This window comes from Lissotriton helveticus, chromosome 1_1, assembly GCF_964261635.1.
Source record: "Lissotriton helveticus chromosome 1_1, aLisHel1.1, whole genome shotgun sequence".
Classification (NCBI taxonomy): domain Eukaryota; kingdom Metazoa; phylum Chordata; class Amphibia; order Caudata; family Salamandridae; genus Lissotriton; species Lissotriton helveticus.
Window position 1 is genome coordinate 2,139,983,422 of NC_136057.1, and position 6,000 is coordinate 2,139,989,421.

Below are 6,000 nucleotides of genomic sequence, written 5' to 3' on the forward strand. Positions count from 1 at the left end.
CAGTCTTCCAACACCGCATGCCTCTTGGGCCGCTACACCCACTCTCTGTGGGATACGGTTGCGGAAGTGCTGCCAGAGTGTCCGTTGGAGGTACGGGCCAAACTCGGCCAAGCTCTTGTGGAAGGCCGGGATGCAGCCAGATATTCTATCCGGTGTGGGCTGGATACCACCGACTCACTAGGTAAAGCGATGGCAACGACGGTGGCGGTCAGACGCCACGCCTGGTTGAGGTCCGCCAACTTTTCGGCCGATGTCGAAAACACACTGATGGACATGCCGTTTGATGGCTGTTGCCTTTTTGGCGACAAGGCAGACCATGCGCTTGAGCGCTTTAAGGACTCCAGGGCTACGGCCAAGTCCTTGGGCCTCTCGGCCCCGCGCCAGCAATCGGCTGCCTTTCACTCCTTTCGTGGCCACAGAAGGGGTGTACCCACACGTGCTGCCAGCCACGCTCCGCAGGGTAATACCCAACGCGGTGGCGGCCGTGGAAACCGCCGTGGCGGCAGTCGGGGACAACGGCGAGGTCAGTCCACACCTTCCCCCACAGGATCCGCCTCTAAACCCTCCTAGTCCGTGCTTTTCGACCCATGTGACGCCAGTGGGGGGCAGGGTTCGCCATCACCACTCTCACTGGCGCACTGTCACTTCGGACAGGTGGGTGCTGCAGATCGTCCGGAGGGGCTACTCCCTCCCCTTCGAGACGACCCCTCCAGCCATGCCACCTCAATTCCACCGCGTATCGGGGGATCATTTGTGACTTCTGCAGGGGGAAGTTACGGCTCTCTTGGCCAAGGGGGCCATCGAGCGCGTTCCTGGGCCAGAAGTAGGGTGTGGTTGCTACTCCCACTACTTTCTGGTACCCAAGAAGGGCAAAGGGGGCCTACGCCCGATCTTGGATCTACGGAACGTCAACAGCTTCCTCCGGAAGGAGAAGTTCAAAATGCTGACTCTGGCTCAGGTTTTGGCTGCCCTAGACCCAGGAGACAGGATGGTAGCGTTGGATCTGCAGGACGCTTATTTTCACATCCCCGTCCTGCTGGCCCACCGGCGTTACCTACGGTTCACGGTAGGCCACAAGCACTTTCAGTTTACCGTGCTCCCCTTCGGCCTTACAAGCGCCCCACGGGTGTTCACGAAAGTGATGGCGGTGGTCGCAGCTCATCTGCGCAGGTTAGGGGTTTCAGTCTTCCCCTACTTCGACGACTGGTTGTTGAAGGCGAGTTCGCCCCAGACAGTCGTCTGCCACCTCCAGACTACAGCCGACCTCCTGCACCAGCTGGGGTTCTCCATCAATGTGCCGAAGTCACACCTGTGTCCCTCAGAAGCTCCTTTTCATCGGCGCAGTTTCGGGTTTATCCTCCCGAACAGCGGGTCCGGGATATTCAGGCTCTGATTCCACTCTTTCAGCCTTTCTCCCGGGTCTCGGTCAGGTTGACGCTGCGGCTTCTGGGGCTGATGGCCTCCTGCATCCTACTGGTGCATCACGCCAGGTGGCGGATGCGGGCTCTGCAGTGGGACCTGAAGTTTCAGTGGGCCCAGCATCAGGGCAACCTGTCCGACCACGTCCTGATCTCGGAGGGCACTGCGAGACAGCTGCAGTGGTGGCTCACGGACCGCGATTGGGTCAGCGGCAGATCCCTCTCCCTACCCCAACCGGAGCACGTAGTTGTGAGGGACGCGTCCCTCCAGGGCTGGGGGGGCCACATGGGAGAGGCGGAGATCAGAGGCCTCTGGTCTCCGGCGGAGGCCCGGCTCCACATCAACCTTTTGGAGTTGCGGGCGATTCGTCTAGCACTGAAGGCATTCCTCCCCTCTGTCCGGGGGAGTGTAGTGCAGGTGTTCACGGACAACACCACCGCCATGTGGTACTGCAACAAACAGGGCGGGGTGGGGTCGTGGACCCTTTGCCGGAGGCTCTGTGCCTCTGGCAGTGGCTGGAACGCCAGGGCGTGACCCTGGTGGCTCAACACCTGGCAGGTTCTCTGAACGCCAGGGCGGACGAGCTCAGCCGTCGGTGCATGATGGATCACGAATGGCGTCTGAACTCGGACGTGGCGCAAGGCCTCTTTCAGCAATGGGGAGAGCCTTGGTTAGATCTGTTCGCCACAGAAGAGAACGCGCAATGTCATCAGTTCTGCGCGTTGGAATTTCCAAGGCGGCACTCGCTCGGAGACGCTTTTCGTCGCGAGTGGAGTTGCGGTCTGTTGTACGCCTTTCCGCCTATACCACTTCTGCCCAGAGTGCTGAAGAAGATCAAGCGCGACCGGGCCCAAGTCATCCTTTTGGCTCCAGACTGGGCACGAAGGTACTGGTATCCAGAGCTACTCAATATGTCAGTCGATCCCCCGGTTCGTCTGCCTCTTCGGGAGGACCTTCTGTCACAGCAGCAGGGGACGGTCCTCCACCCGAACCTGTCCAGTCTCCACCTCCGTGCTTGGAGATTGAGCGGCGACAGTTGAGGCCATTTGACTTGCCTCCTGAAGTCTGTAATGTCATTCTGGCAGCCAGGCGTCCCTCCACAAAGTCTGTATACGCCTGCAGGTGGAACCAGATTTGTGGCATGGTGCACAGCAAAGGCTGTGGATCCTTTTGCTGCCCCTCTCTCTGAGGTTCTTCTCTTCCTTCTTTCTCTTGCCCAGCGGGGCTCTGCTCTGGGCACTATCAAGGGCTACCTTTCTGCCCTTTCAGCCTTTCTGAGGCTGCCTGATCAACCTTCTTTGTTCAAGTCCCCTATTGTAAATCGCTTTCTGAAGGGCATCACACACACGTTTCCTCCTGTTCCGTTTGTGATGCCTCAGTGGGACTTGACCCTTGTTCTTACATTTCTGATGTGCGCTCCCTTTGAGCCACTTAAAAACTGTCCTCTCCGCCTTCTTACTCTGAAGACTGCTTTCCTGGTTGCCATCCCCTCTGCCAAGAGAGTGAGTGAGCTCCAGGCCCTTTATTGTACTCCTCCCTTCCTTTCTGTCCATCCGGACAAGGTTGTATTGCGTACTAACGGTACAAAAGGGGGTGGTGATGGACAGAGCACCTGAACCAATCAAACACTCACACCCAGTCAAAAGATCTGGGTTTGATCCATCACCGTTCTATAGCCCACTCTGCCACCCCAGTTCAGACATGGCTTTATGCAAATCAGTCTGATCCTGTGCCTCATGGGAACAGTCCAGCCCGAACTGCCAAGCCATGCCTTCCCTGGACCGGAAACAAGCTTCCGAGGACCGGTTTCTGGCATTCCAGCCGTCTTCAGCCCGGCTTGCTTGAATCCAGTGGCAAAGTGAGCAAGGGACTCACGTCTGAGCATACCCTGCCACACTTATGGCGGCCAAAGCGGTACAAAAGGGGGTGGTGATGGACGGAGCACCTGCACCAATCAAACACTCACACCCAGTCAAAAGATCTGGGTTTGACCCATCACCGTTCTTTAGCCCACTCTGCCACCCCAGTTAAGACATGGCTTTATGCAAATCAGTCTGACCCTGTGCCTCATGGGAACAGTCCAGCCCGAACTGCCAAGCCATGCCTTCCATGGACCGGAAACAAGCTTCCGAGGACCGGTTTCTGGCATTCCAGCCGTCTTCAGCCCGGCTTGCTTGAATCCAGTGGCAAAGTGAGCAAGGGACTCACGTCTGAGCATACCCTGCCACACTTATGGCGGCCAAAGCGGTACAAAAGGGGGTGGTGATGGACGGAGCACCTGAACCAATCAAACACTCACACCCAGTCAAAAGATCTGGGTTTGATCCATCACCGTTCTTTAGCCCACTCTGCCACCCCAGTTCAGACATGGCTTTATGCAAATCAGTCTGACCCTGTGCCTCATGGGAACAGTCCAGCCCGAACTGCCAAGCCATGCCTTCCCTGGACCGGAAACAAGCTTCCGAGGACCGGTTTCTGGTATTCCAGCCGTCTTCAGCCCGGCTTGCTTGAATCCAGTGGCAAAGTGAGCAAGGGACTCACGTCTGAGCATACCCTGCCACACTTATGGCGGCCAAAGCGGTACAAAAGGGGGTGGTGATGGACGGAACACCTGAACCAATCAAACACTCACACCCAGTCAAAAGATCTGGGTTTGATCCATAACCGTTCTTTAGCCCACTCTGCCACCCCAGTTCAGACATGGCTTTATGCAAATCAGTCTGACCCTGTGCCTCATGGGAACAGTCCAGCCCGAACTGCCAAGCCATGCCTTCCCTGGACCGGAAACAAGCTTCCGAGGACCGGTTACTGGCATTCCAGCCGTCTTCAGCCCGGCTTGCTTGAATCCAGTAGCAAAGTGAGCAAGTGACTCACGTCTGAGCATACCCTGCCACACTTATGGCGGCCAAAGCGGTACAAAAGGGGGTGGTGATGGACGAAGCACCTGAACCAATCAAACACTCACACCCAGTCAAAAGATCTGGGTTTGATCCATCACTGTTCTTTAGCCCACTCTCCCACCCCAGTTCAGACATGGCTTTATGCAAATCAGTCTGACCCTGTGCTTCATGGGAACAGTCCAGCCCGAACTGCCAAGCCATGCCTTCCCTGGTCCGGAAACAAGCTTCCAAGGACCGGTTTCTGGCATTGCAGCCGTCTTCAGCCCGGCTTGCTTGAATCCAGTGGCAAAGTGAGCAAGGGACTCACATCTGAGCATACCCTGCCACACTTGGATGCTTGATTCCGGTCCAGGAAAGACATGACTTGGCAGTTCGGGCTGGACTGTTCCCATGAGGCACAGGGTCAAGGCTGATTTGTATATGGCCATGTCTGACCTGGGGTGGTGTGGAGTGCAAAAAAACGATGGATTCAGGCCCAGATCTCTGTACTGGGGTGAATGTATGACATTGTTCTGCATTCTGTCCATCAATTGTTGTTTTTGCATTTGTCACCCCGAGTGGGATGGGTATGCTCAGACGTGAGTCCCATGCTCTCCACACCACTGGAGTCAAGCTATCCAGGCTGATGAAGGCTGTTAGCCAGAAACCGGTACTTGGATGCTTGATTCCGGTCCAGGAAAGACATGACTTGGCAGTTCGGGCTGGACTGTTCCCATGAGGCACAGGGTCAAGGCTGATTTGCATATGGCCATGTCTGACCTGGGGTGGTGTGGAGTGCAAAAAAACGATGGATTCAGGCCCAGATCTCTGTACTGGGGTGAATGTATGACATTGTTCTGCATTCTGTCCATCAATTGTTGTTTTTGCATTTGTCACCCCGAGTGGGATGGGTATGCTCAGACGTGAGTCCCATGCTCTCCACACCACTGGAGTCAAGCTATCCAGGCTGATGAAGGCTGATAGCCACAAACCGGTCCTTGGATGCTTGATTCCGGTCCAGGAAAGATATGACTTGGCAGTTCGGGCTGGACGGTTCCCATGAGGCACAGGGTCAAGGCTGATTTGCATATGGCCATGTCTGACCTGGGGTGGTGTGGAGTGCAAAAAAAGATGGATTCAGGCCCAGATCTCTGTACTGGGGTGAATGTATGACATTGTTCTGCATTCTGTCCATCAATTGTTGTTTTTGCATGTATTGCGTACTAAGCCATCTTTCCTGCCCAAGGTTGTCACTGCCTTCCACATCGGGCAGTCTATCACCTTGCACACCTTCTTCCCGCCACCGCATCCCTCTAAAGAGGAAGAGCGGCTCCACCGTCTGGACCCAAAACATGCGCTTTCATTCTATTTGGATCGCACACGCCAGTTCCGGGTGGATAACCAGCTCTTTGTTGGTTACTTGGGCGCTAAGAAGGGGAAAGCGGTGCACAAGAGGACCATCTCTCGGTGGATCATCTTGTGTATCCTGGCATGTTACTCCTTGGCAAAAAAGGAGCCCCCTGTTGGATTGCGGGCTCACTCCACCCGAGCCACGGCGACTACAACTGCCCTGGGCCGGGGAGTGCCCTTGCAGGACATTTGCCAGGCAGCTACGTGGGCCTCGCTGCACACGTTTGCAAGACACTACTGCCTGGACAGTCAAGTCCGGAGGTATGGCTTCTTTGGCCGTTCCGTCCTCCAG